General features: G+C 41.6%; 1 long non-coding RNA gene across 2 annotated transcripts in view; it reads right to left on the bottom strand.

The window, feature by feature from the left end:
• LOC309659391 overlaps positions 1-13,499 on the bottom strand; it is a 437,716-nt gene that overhangs the window by 326,481 nt on the left and 97,736 nt on the right. The window lies entirely within an intron of this gene.

Raw genomic sequence — 13,499 nt, 5'->3', positions numbered from 1 at the left:
AGGGGGTTTTTATACATCTCTTTTCTTCTTTTTCAAATGTGAAAACAAACTGAATTGTTAGTACAAAGAAAAGCAAAGTGAGCATGAGAGGAAAAGCAGTGGGTATAAAACACAATTGTCTTTCTTAGGCTGACAGTGAACTGGGTGGGAGGGGAAGCCAGTAGCCGAGGCCATGGCCAGAAACCTCATCGTGAGCTGTATTCTCTGAGCTCAGAAATTTCTTAGTTCAGGTGTCAGGAGGGCTCAGGCAGAAAATGTGAGATAAAAGTGTGTAGTGTGACTGCTCAGAGGAGGGGCTGAAATACGCCCCAAGGAAAGGGAATGTCATCTGTCAAACTGTGAACTCCTATCTCTTCCCCAGAGTCAATGTGTAGCTTGAGCAAAGTTTGATTTGAATTCAGCAGATGAGTAAGCCTGTAGTCTACCTCAGGCCTGTGCTCAGCTCTGCGTTGGACCTATCCACAAAGAACTTCCTTTTGGGCAGAGGAGAGAAGCCTCATGCAGCAGTATAGCTCCTGCTGAGCAGGCTGTGTTATGTACGGGCCATGATGAAGAGGCCGAATGTATAGTAGGCTTGCAGTGAAGGTTTGGTAAGCATATTAGTTTGCTAGCGCTGCCATAACAAAATACCACAGACTGGGTGGCTTAAACTACAGAAACGTATTTTCTCACACTATGGAGGCTGGAAGTTCAAGATCAGGGTGTTGGCAGATTTGGTTTCTCCTGAGGCCTCTCTCTTAGGCTTGCAAGTGACCACCTTCTCTGTGTGTGCATGCCCCCCTGGTGTCTCTTCCACTTCTTTCGGATTAAGGCCCCACCCTTATGACTTTATTTAACCTTAATTACCTCCTAAAGGCCCTATCTCCAAATACAGTCACAACGGGAGTCAGAGCTTCAACATATGAATTTGGAGGAGACACAAATCAGTCCATAATATTCAGTGAATGCATGACTGATTGGATGAAAGGGGGAATAAAAAATGTAAGTGCATGGTGCTATAAAAATAAATGAAAAGAAAAGATTAATTTTGACTCGAAGAATTTGGGACATTTCTCAGAGGATATGTGATTGAGCTAGGTCTTGAATAATGGTGAGGACGTTGACAGGACAGTACAAGGGAGGGAAGGGAAGCTATATCTTGCAGAGGACAGAGAAGACTTTCATTAGAGTCTAAACTTGTAAAAAATTATCCCCTATAACTCAGTATAATGGTCTCCACACAGGAGAAAGATGGTGAATTGAACAACAAAACCTCGTCATATATCAAATTTGCTGAAATACGTATTATGGTAAATTGAAAGGGAAATGGGAAATAGGAAAATTTTAAAATATGATGAAATATACACATAGGCACACAGAGAGGAGAGAAGAAGAAAACGTATTTAGGAAGTGAAGAGAGAATGGATCCTTCCATTCCCTAGAATTCTGCCATTTGTGAAATCATGACGGGAGGCAACCACTATGCTCATTTCTAACTCAATCATCTGTTCCTTGTGATGTGAAAAGGAAATAAAAATGGAGTTGGTATAGCTAAGAGAGCTCTCTAAAATGGAGCTGGAAGACTATTGAGGAAGTGTGATTTATGCAGTATCAGCCTGGATGGAATCTGACCTTTTGACCATTTATTGTCCTAACAAAGGCATCCAGAACATCTGCCAGAAATTCAAGATACTTATTGGATACTTACCCTAAAAAAATCCCTGACTGCCATCCCTTAAGGACAAATATTTTCTTTCCTGTGTCAGAGCACAGCCCCCTGGCTTTTGCCTTTATAAGCCCCTGACACTTTCTCTTCCCTGGAACACTCTTTTCAATTTTACCCAAATCTGTGTATCATGAATTGCAATTCTAAAGACCCCAAAGAAACTCTTTTCTTTTCTTTTCTTTTTTTTTTTTTTGGCTGACAGTGAGAATATGAACACACATTCAATTTATCTCTATATTGGCAAACAGAGTGTTCTGGAGTCTAAGTTTGAATGATACTTTCACCTGATAATTTCACATGAAGAGAAATTTTAGTTATTGTTTTAATATTCAAATGGTTATTAGTAAATTGGATGAAGAGGCAGAGAGAAGTAATTGTGAAGACTAGAGAGAGAGGAAGAGAAAGATGAGATTAAGAGATGAAGGAGAACCCTCATACACTGTTGGTGGGAATATAAATTGATACTATGGAAAACATTATGGAGGCTCCTTAAAAATTTAAAAATAGAACTACCATATGACCCAACAATCCCACTACTGGGCATATACCCAGAGAAAACCATAATTCAAAAAAACACATGCACCCCAATGTTCATAGCAGCACTATTTACAATAGCCAGGATGTGGAAACAACCTAAATGTCCGTCAACAGAGGAATGGATAAAGAAGATGTGGTACATATATACAATGGAATATTACTCAGCCATGAAAAGGAATGAAATTGGGTCATTTGTAGAGACGTGGATGGACCTAGAGACTGTCACACAGAGTGAAGTGAGTCAGAAAGAGAAAAGCAAATATCATATAATAATGCATATATGTAGAATCTGGAAAAATGGTATAGATGATATTATTTGCAAAGCAGAAATAGAGACAGACGTAGAGAAAAAATGTATGGATAACAAGGGGAAAAGGAGTGGGGTGGGAGGAATTGGGAAACTGGGATTGACACATATACATTATTGATACTATGTATAAAATAGACAACTGATGGGAACATACTGTATAGCACAGGGAACTCTACCTAATGCACTGTGGTAACCTAAATGGGAGGGAAATACAAAAGGGAGGGGCTATCTGTATGTGTATGGCTGGTTCATTTTGTTGTGTAGTGGAGGCTAACACAACTTTGTAAGACAACCATACTCCAATAAAAATTAATAATAATAATAAAAAAGAGATGAAGGAATACCTAAAAGGAAGAAATAGGGGATGCGCAAGAAGAAGCAGAAACAGGAGTCGGATAGGTTTACAGATGGAGTGTTAGTCAAAGCAGGCAAATTAGTTGTGTGAATTACTCTTGTAGCTCCCCTATTGTTTTCATGAGCTTTTGAAAGGCAACACAATGAGGATTAATACCTCTCAATAGAATCCACTGGTTAACTAATGATAATAGTTCTTCAACTCCTCTCCCTCAAATCCTAAAAAACTCTGTTCGGAATGGGAGAGGGACGATAGCCCTCCTGGAATAAATTATTCTCTGGGCTTTGAAACAGGGAACAGAGTACCACCACCCCACATTCTAGCACACTGCTTTTCAATCTTCTCCCTCCTCCAGTCACACCTGAGCAAATGACACTCCCATTATTCTCCCAGCTGGTCATGGTCTGAACCCTCGTTGTGGGGTGGAGAAGAGCACACAGGCTTTTCCAGGAGGAGGTTTCAGAATTTCAGGTGTGTGTAGGGGATGTGCAGAGGGGGGGCACAGTCAGGTGCTGATGTAGTTTGAAGTCTACTTGCTAGGAAATTCCAGTGCTCCCTTCCAAACATAACCCCCACTCCTGATCACACTTGGTTTGGAATCATTGTTGTAGAATTCTAATCTAAGGTCCCCAGTCTTAAACCAAAGCCTGATACTTAGCGCAGAGGAGGCAGAAGTCCACAAAACTGGATCTGGATGGCCAGAGGGCAACAGGAGGATATTGTTATTCGGCATTATGTAGAAAGGAGGCAGGGACACATACACTGATTACCTGAACTCTCCACCTTTTATGTTCTTTTCCTACTTCAAGCCATCCCACCCACTAAAGTGATCTTCCCAAGTATCCATGGGGTCACAACATCTCCTACCTAAAACCCAGTTATCTTCAGGGTCCTCGGAATAATATGGTGTCTTCATGAAAGACCCCTATAATCTTTTCTAGCCTCACCCTGAGTATATGCAGGCTATGGTGGGAGGATCGGGCGCTGATTGAATGTTTTTAAAGCCTTAGGTAACGCTTGGCCCCAACTTGAGCCATCTTTTCTTCTCGGCAGCCTCCTTGCACATTGCTTAACCACAGGCCTCTCATCTCATGACCCTGTTGATCTCATTTGCCATATCCAAGAATATTCCCAAGAATGGTACAGACACAACTGGCTGATTCACTCACTCAAGGGAAAGTCAGAAGATTGGAGTCTAGGTAGAAGTAGTGTTAGAAACAAGTACTTGCAGCAGAAATTTCCCAACTGATTTAAAAAGGCATTATTTGTTGAAACAATAGATTTTTAGGTGGATTGAGAAGGTTTCTTGATTTCTCTCCATTTTCCTATAATACGGATGTCAGCTTTTTCCATTAGTGTTGCGTTTTATTGAGATCACCGCTTCCCACCAGTGGGTTAGAGCCATAAGTGCTCTGATTTTTAGCCATCATAACCTCTCATTACCCAGGGCGTTTGGCCTCATGATCACATAAAGCATACAATAATAGAACCACTGGCATTTTAGATTCTATTACAATTCATATTTTGTTTAGCACTTCCCCCCCTGTACACTTTAATTTCTGTGCATGGCTGAACTGCTTCATTTCCACGGAAATGAAGTTAGACCCAGTGGCTGCAGGCGCTTTTGTTCTAGAGGTGGTGATTCATTTTTGGGCTTCTGTGTCTTTCTACCCCTAGTGGGACAAGCACACACACATACGTACACATAGAGCTTTTCCAGACTGTGTTGCTTTTATTATCTTTCCTAAGAATAGATATGGAAACAAATCTTTGCTCTGCTCAATTGTTTTTAAGACCAATGGCCCTTAGAAGTCATAGAACAAGTGCATTTAAATGCATTCTGCGTGGCCACGATAACCAGAGGCTTGTTATTTTATTGATATTTCCTGCTTTTGGTTGAATACATACACATACACACACTGAGACAGACACAATGTCAACCATTTTTTGTGGAATTGACTGTTTCTTAATGGGTCACTTAATTGATCAGTGCATGCTTGCTGAATGAAGTGACCACTTTGTCCCCCTTGAATTCAACTGATTATCAATAAAAGCCATCACATTGGTTTGGGGGTACAGACAAAACTTTAGCAGCATGTTGAAAATATCTTTGCCTTTCTCATTGTTTTCATGGTTGTATAAAGAGTCTTAATAATATCTGAACACAATCCTTCTGAATGAAGTAAGTTAATGACATCATACGCTGCCTCTATGGGAAATAATTTTTTCATTTAAGTAGTGTGAGAATTATAGAACTTCCTGCTGCTACCACATTTGGTGTGACACCACAGGTAAAGTCTCTGCCATTCCTTTATTTTTTTAATTTTTATTTATTTATTTTTGGCTGTGTTGGGTCTTCGTTTCTGTGCGAGGGCTTTCTCTAGTTGTGGCAAGCGGGGGCCACTCTTCATCGCGGTGCGCGGATCTCTCACTGTCGTGGCCTCTCTTGTTGCGGAGCACAGGCTCCAGACGCGCAGGCTCGGTAGTTGTGGCTCACGGGCCTAGTTGCTCTGCGGCATGTGGGATCTTTCCGGACCAGGGCTTGAACCCGTGTCCCCTGCATTGGCAGGCAGATTCTCAACTACTGCGCCACCAGGGAAGCCCTCTGCCATTCCTTTTAACGCCTGTTTGTAAGAACTGCTCATCCCCAGAAGAACCACGAAAAAGACTGAGGCTGGGCTGTCTCTATTTTAGCATCAGGCTCAGGTCTTTTTCTTTCCTATTTCATGCTCCTGTCTCAGCTACCAGAACACCTGAATTGGACGATTTTTGCTTGCTTTGTCTTCAATTTTGTACAACACAGATTTCATTCATTTCCTCTCAGCCCTTCATTTAGTTTCCTACTCCATCCTTTTCATTGGTCAAACTTCCTTAGCTCTTGACCAATTTGGACCTCAAATAGCTTCCCTAATCCAAAAAAATACTTGGGTCTTTGAATTTATTCCATCAAAAACATGAATTCAGTGAAATGTGAAGACTTCTAGTTCAAAACTCTGAGAGGAAGGGTTTTTGGTAAATTTCTGGAAGATGAAATGTGGGTGGGAAAGATTGCTGGGTAAATGGGTTGGGGGATTCATAGTTGAGAGCTCACACAGGGAGGGAGAGTTTGTAATAAAGAATCTCTTTTCAAGGATGGCTCCCCCAGAAGGGTGACGGTGAGTATGAGGAGCTGAAGTAGGGTGACGGATGGAAATTAAGGTGACTGCAGAGAAATCTGTCTCCTAAGTGGCCACGTGAGTGAGCCTTCTGACCACAGTATTTGCCTCTCTGTTGATAGATGAGAATTTCATTCGAAAGAAGTAGAGAGGCCTCAGTGGAGAGGCAGAGTGCCTCAAAGAGTCCTTCCTTTTTTTGTCTATTTTTTTTTTTGTGGTGTTTTGGGGGTTCTCCAGCCTGCCTGTGATCCACGTGTGCAGCACGCTGGAGACCTGCCAGCAGGCCCTGCCAACTTGCAGAGCTTTCCTGCAGCCTCTGTCTCGGGGTGGAAGAGAGAACTTTGGCTCCAGAGTGGAAACAGAAAGGGGATCTCTGGGATTAGTGATGGAAGATGTGCATCTCAGATGGGGTTGGAAGAGATGCTGGATCTGAAGATGTGGAATTGAGTGGGGAGAATGAAAGGACAATTCAGCCAGTAGGAGAGCACAGTGGTAAAAGACAGGGACATGGGGTCAGATGTTCAGAGCTCAGAAAAGTTTTCAGTTACAGGAGAGCGGTAGGTTTAAAACTCACTACTATTTTTTAAACAGTGGAACTTTTTGTGTGTAAGATTTAAGTATAATAGATTTATACATTAAATATATACATAATATATTATTTAATATATACATAATATATATTAAATATATACACAATATAAAGTATAAACATGAAATATATAAACATGAAATATAAATATTAAACATAAACATGAAATTTAATAAATATAATAAAATTAGGGGCAGGGGGCTTACCTGTTCAGCATCTCCTTCCCCTCTGTTAATTCCTGACATGGATTCTATAGCATTTCCATAAACACTGGGGTTCCAAAAAATATATAATTTGAAATCTACTGGACCAGACTGTAAAGTACCTATGAGGAAGAGTGGAAGAATGTTGGAAGGGTGAGTTGGGCATTTACTCAGAAGGCTTTGATGGTCATGTAAAAAAGTTTGCATTTTATTCTGGAGACGTTGGAGAAACTTGGACATTTATAAATGTAAGAATCTGGAAATAAATTATACATATATATATCTGAGGAAGGTTGAACTTTCAGTGTGATGTGGGACAGTCAGAATGGTGACACTAGAAGTGAGCAGTCCAGCCTGGGGACTAGAAAGGTTCCAGGCAGGAGGACCTGGGCCACAAGGGTAGAAGCAGGAAGGTAAAACATAAGGTGGTGTGAGAGGTGGAAGTGATAGGACTTGGATGGAGTGTGTGGGCAGGGGTGGAGGTAGAAGCAGAAGTGAAAGGTGCCCTCAAGGATCTAAGTCTGTGACTGGTGGTAAAAATGATGCTATTAGTAGAGAGAAGAAATGCAACCCAAAAGGAAAAGCAGCAGGTTTGAGAAAGGGGATGATTTGCTGAGAGAATCTAAGGTTCAGTCTTGAGAGCTCAAATTACTTAGGGATCGTGAGGGAGGCTAAAAATACATTGATGGGCTGAGAGATACATTTTGAAAGAAGTTAACAAAAAATAAAAAAGGGAGAGAGAGGAAGCTTACTTTTACATGCATCAAAAAAAGAACACCCTCCAGTTCAATAAGATGGTCCAGTGGGGAAAGATCTTTATAAACTTCCTTCACAATCCCAATTGCAACCCTCCTGGCTTTGAGACCTTCCCAAGAAGCCCACCTGTAGGACACTGTGTCAGAGGTCAGCTCAGGGACGCCCCGTTGTGTGGGTGGCAGGGATGTGCCCCAGCAGGACTTGCTTCTGAGGCGGAGGGAGGGGAAGGAGTTGAATGGATGGGAGGGGCTGCTGCCTCTCTCTGGCTTAGAAGCCCAGGGCGCAGTCCAAGAACACACTGCTTCCCTGACACCTCCCAGACCCTGCCCTCTCACATGGTCCTCTAAATTGCATGGCCTGCCAACTTCCTGAAAACTGTCTTAAAACACCTGGGATTGAAGGTTAAAATTCACAGACAAAATCCTTTTTGTTGCCATAGCAAGTGATCATCATTAGTCAAGCTATTCAGAGGACAATGAAATCCCCTCTCTTGTCTGCAGGTGCCTTGGCTGGACTCCCCTTGTCCTAACCCGGCCGCCCTGGAGAAGGGGGCTCAGCTGGGTGCAATCTCTCTCTTAGGTCTCCCCACAAGCTCACTGCCACCCTCCAGGATGGCCGATGAAGGGCTGGCACTTGGGCACAAGGCTGCCTGGGGTACGGGCAGGCAGGGGGCTGAGGGCGGTTGCTCCCCAGCCTGGCAAGCCTTGCATCATGGCCCCTGACCAGGCTGGTGGGAAAGGTGCACCTGGGCCTTCTGTTTTCACTGTTCTGCTAACTGACATGGACTGGGCTGCATTTCTTTTGCTTCGTTTGAAAGGGCTTTGGGAATAAGGATCTCATATAAATGGAAATTATCTTATTGAAAGTAGAAAGTGTAGGTATCTATGAGATGGTGAGAGGCATTTCACATAGACTTTTGGTATTATTTTCATCTGGGTATACATGATAGGTGAAAAGAAGGGATGCTACTTTCTTACTGGCTCTGTCCTGGATCCACGCCTATTCATTCCTAGATTACTTCCACAGTTCTCTAACTGGTCACCTCTAGTCTCCACTATCACACTGTTCAAAATACACTGCAGGATACTACCATATACATGGATAAAGACTACAGTGAAAAAGATAACACCAAGATTGGTGAGGTTGTGGAGCAACTGGGCCTTTCCATAGACTGCTGGTGGGAGTGTGAACTGGAACAGGTCTTGGGCAAATGTTTAGCAGTATCTACTAGAGTTGAACGTTGGCATACACTTTGACCCAGCAAATGCACTCCTACTGTACTCAACAAAAATGAACACACCTACCAAAAGGTATATGAGATGTTCATAAGAACACTGTTAATAGCCCAAGTGTCTCTCTCAATGTTACAAGTGTTAAATTGTAGCATATTAGTACAATGGGTATTATACAGCAATAGAAATGAATGAACTGCAATCCTACCACAATATGGTTGAATCTCACAAACACAATAGTGAGCAAAAGAAGCCAAACACAAAAGCACACGTACCATAGTGTTCCATTTGTATGAAGTTCAAAAACCAACAAAATTAATCAATAGTATTAGAAGTTAGGATAATGGTTAACTTTGGTGGAAGAGGGGGCTATCAACGACAGGAAGGGAGAATGAGGAGGTCTTCTGCGGAGCTGGCAGTGCTGTGTTTCTTGACCTGATTACTGGTTACTTGGTTACTTGTTAGGTAGTGACTGGTTACTGGTACTGTGTTGCATGGCTGTGTTCACTTTGTGAAATACAAGTGTACACTTAATCTATATTCTATGGTCTATATTATACTTCAACAAAATTTACAAAATAAACAAAATAAAACTCTCGCTGTTTTGATGATGTCACCCTCCTGCAGAGAAACCTCAAATGGTTCTCCACAGCGTTCCAGTTAAAGTTTAAATTCCTTAGCTTCCAATATGAGCTTTTACAATCTGTCCCCATGTATTTCTCCAGCACCATCTTCTACCCATCCCTGCTAAGTACCCTATGCTCCAGCTACACTGGAGTTTTTTACCCATTATTTTAGTCTTCCATGCACTTGTATATCTTTAAGACTTTACTCATGCTATCCCCTCTCCTTGGAACATGTGTCCACATTTGTTTACTTGCTCACTTAGCTCATAAAATGTTACTTCCTTTAAGAAACCTTCTCTGACTTACCTGGACAGACGTACTTGCTTCCCCGGTGCTCATATTGTTATTAAAACACACCTGCTTGGTTCAAAGTAAACCCTGATATGTATTTGCTAAATTAATGATTTCTTGGTGAGCCGAGCAACTAAAATAATGGGATTCATATTTCTAAGAACCTTGTGTCATGGATAGATGCACAGACTGTCACTAGGAATGATGGGCTTTGCTGTTTCTCATTCTGTTCACTTAATGCTGTTGCCCCACCCCTCGCAAAGGAAGAGCGTCTTTGCGGGCTTCAAAGCTTTTTGTGTGGCTGCATTACTTATCAGTGCTATCTCTTGATGGTTCCGGTAGCAGCTGCAAACTAAAGATAACTTTATTTTGCCCTTATCTTTTGGGGGGATAGGGAGGAATAAAGAAGATACATGTATTTGTTTATTTCAAGTTAAAATACTATTTTAATCTACTGGGTATGAGCAAGAATAAAATAGGGTCAAATTCTGTCATATTCTTAGGACTCTCTGTGCTTCTTGGGCTGTGTTTTATTCTTTAAGCTACGTCTCGAGAGAAGTTTCTAGATGTCAAGATTTCATTTCTGCAGATTTAGGCCTCTGCATATTACTTTGATCACACTGTATGACTCAGAAATAATCTTCCAATGTTCTAGCCAGTTACTGCATTAGGAATAAATACATTTAAGGAGATTAATCTTGGCTAGAGAGAATTCATCTTTATATCAAAATACACGAATGCATGTGTGGAGAGAAGGAGAAAAAGGAGACTACATGAAAATTTGTTTATGAGCCTCCAGGGCTGTAATAGAGAATTAAAAACAAGTGAATAAAAACTCACACTAATATAAGTGGACAACTTTTGGGTGTTTTTTTTTTCCTTCTTGTTTCATATACACCAACTCAAAGCCTTATACTTTCTCCAGCCTCTGCAATTACAGTTTCCTAATTCTCTTTCTACCCTGGAGATATGAATGAGCTAAAGAGAGACTTTCTAATCAATGCATAATTATGCAGGCAGATGGAAAATACTGATAACTAGGTCTTATTCTTAGTTATGAGCTGCATATTTGGAGGTAGATGGGTGGGCTGCAATACAGGGTACAGAGCCTGCCTGGATCTGGGATATACAAGTGACCCTCCTGAGCGGGCATCTGACAAGCCTTGGCTTTTACAGATAATCTTAAAATATTAAAAGCAAAATAACGCTCTAGGGTTTGTGTAGTGCTTTTTGCATTGTTTATATTTATTTTAAGGTGCCATCAGGTCATTCCCACGCATTTAAGGCCATTGTGTAACCTGATGCGTAATGTAGTGAAATGGCTTCCAAACACATCCCCTCTGAATGTAGATTATTGTAAAGATGTTGGCTGCCTCAATCTCCTATGTACCAGTACAAAGTAAACAACCTCCTAGTCTCTTTCTCCTCTAGCCATTACTAGAACCTGGCTTCTGTGATGATGGTACACAAATACACTCTCGTAGAGCGGACCCAAATCCCTGAGCACACTCCCAGTGGGCCTCCGGAATTAACCACATTAACTTCTACAACCAGGCAGCATTAAACCCGAGTATTTCAGGAGACATACTTCCCCACCTCAATTGTAATTCACCTGTTGTACGGGGAGTAGCTTGGGGAAGTGAAGAAAGCATGGACTTTGAAGCCCAAGAGCTCTGGGTTCCATCCGACCTCTGCCATTTTGTTCTTGCCTTTTGGAGTCTGAGATATTCTTTGAATGTACATTCCTTGTGGGCTATTTGGGGATTTAGTGGCACTCATGCAAATTTTCCTGGCACATGGTAAAAACTCAAAACTAGTTTGAACTGAAAAGTTGTGCCATGAAGGCTTAAGAATTTGAGTTCCCATGCAGTTTAAAGGCCCTTACATTTTTAGTGATTCAGAATGTGCTGAGGCAACTCATCCAGTCTTAACCTGTGCTCCGTTTACCATCATCACAATGCCTTGCCATTCCAATTAGACATTTTGTCAAATGTATCTAGTTATGTGCTAGATCTTCCCCCACCTAGAAAAATCTCTTTTTACTTATGTTTCAATTTATGATCATGGCCATTTTTTCCAAATACTGGGAAATGTTTTTGGACTCAGGGGAAGTAGGGCCCAAGACTGTTTTACTCTTGTATTTGCTGAGCGTAGTGGATAAGTGAATGAACGAATGATTGGATCAGAGAGTGCTGCTGATTCTATACAGCTTCGTCATCTAAAGAAAACAAAAGTCACTAAGTCACATCCTGCTGTCAGGAGGCTCCTGGCATCATCTTCACACCTTAAGGGCAGGGCACCCGTTTTGGATGTCAGAGTTCCAAGTTCATGTATTGGGTCTGCCGCTGACTCACAATGCGACTCTGGGCAATTAAAATTAGCTTTGAAATTGAGGGGGAGGGATAATATTTGTCATGGGGGGGATCAGCTAATTAATTTGTACGACATACTATTTCATAGAAGTAAAGGGGTAACGAGTAAGATTAAAGCAAATTAGTTAATATTTCAAAAGTAAAAGCATGACTATTACATGGATGAAATTTGAGATTCAGTATTTTTCGGGTTAAAGAGCAGCATGATGACCAGCAACTTGTTACTTCAGTGAAGTAGCACAAAGCTTTGAAAAGCTTGTGTTGTTTAGAATGAGAGCATTATTACTAATATTTATTGAATCCAGGTTAAAAACTGCACAAAGACACACCAGCTCTGGATGCCATATACTTGTCTCTCTCATTTTCTCTGTGTCCCTCTCTCCCTCCCACTCTCTCTCTCTCCAGTTGTTCCTAAACATGATTTTTGTCTTTCTGAGGCTTTGATGAGCTTCCTCAAAACACATGAAATCAGAGGTACAGAACCGGGGATAAGAAAAGACCTTGGAGATCATGTGGTTCCACACCCCAATCTCACCAATTCTTGTCCATTAGGAATGACACCTGTAATTTCCCTACCATGTGTGCTACAAGCAAGTGAAGTCAACCTGTCTATTCTCCACTCATTGGTCTCAGGTCTGCCTTAAAATATTACACATAAGAAAATCTTGAAGTGAGCTGTACTGTCCCCACAAGTTCTTCTCTCCTCTAGTGATATAGCCCTAGCTTTTTCATTAGTCTACTCCCAGTATGGATGCCTGTCCCCTCATCACTGTGCCCTCACTTCTCTGGACTTGCTCCAATTTATCCAGTTAATCCACAGTTAACAGCAACGGCTTTGAACTGGTAAAATTCCACCTGCTGGCTCCCTGCCTTCACAACCCTCCTGTCTTACTACTGTGACCCAGTAGCCCCACTTGAGGATCCAGCCCTGCAGGGCCATTGGACCCTGGTCAATAGACTCTTAGGAGGTCTGTTTTGGTAGCTCTTGTGATTCAGCAGCCAGTCAGCCTGACTGCTAAGCCTATTCTGGACTCTGTGACTCAACCATAGTAAGTGGGTTTTCCATCAAATTCATGTAATTAAATTCTTTTCATTCATCTCTCCATTCTTCATAAAATGTTTATTTAAAATCTACAATGTTAGGGTCTGAGTATTTAAAGATGGATAAATCATAGCATCTGCCTTCAAAGAGTTCCTAGTCTAGTGAGAGAGATGTGTCAGACACATCATTGTATATGGACAGAGCTTGTGAAAGTGTTTTAAGAGAGCTATAACAATCAGCCTATAATTTCATTTACCTCTGCCTGGGTCTTGTTCTGTTCTCTGGACCCAAATTCTTGCCATCATGGGACCCTGGCCACTCATGGC

Source organism: Balaenoptera physalus (genome assembly GCF_965194825.1).
Source record: "Balaenoptera physalus genome assembly, chromosome: 4".
In the NCBI taxonomy this organism is placed as follows: domain Eukaryota; kingdom Metazoa; phylum Chordata; class Mammalia; order Artiodactyla; family Balaenopteridae; genus Balaenoptera; species Balaenoptera physalus.
Note: the sequence above shows the minus strand (reverse complement) of the source record. Positions and strands in the feature narration are given on the sequence as shown.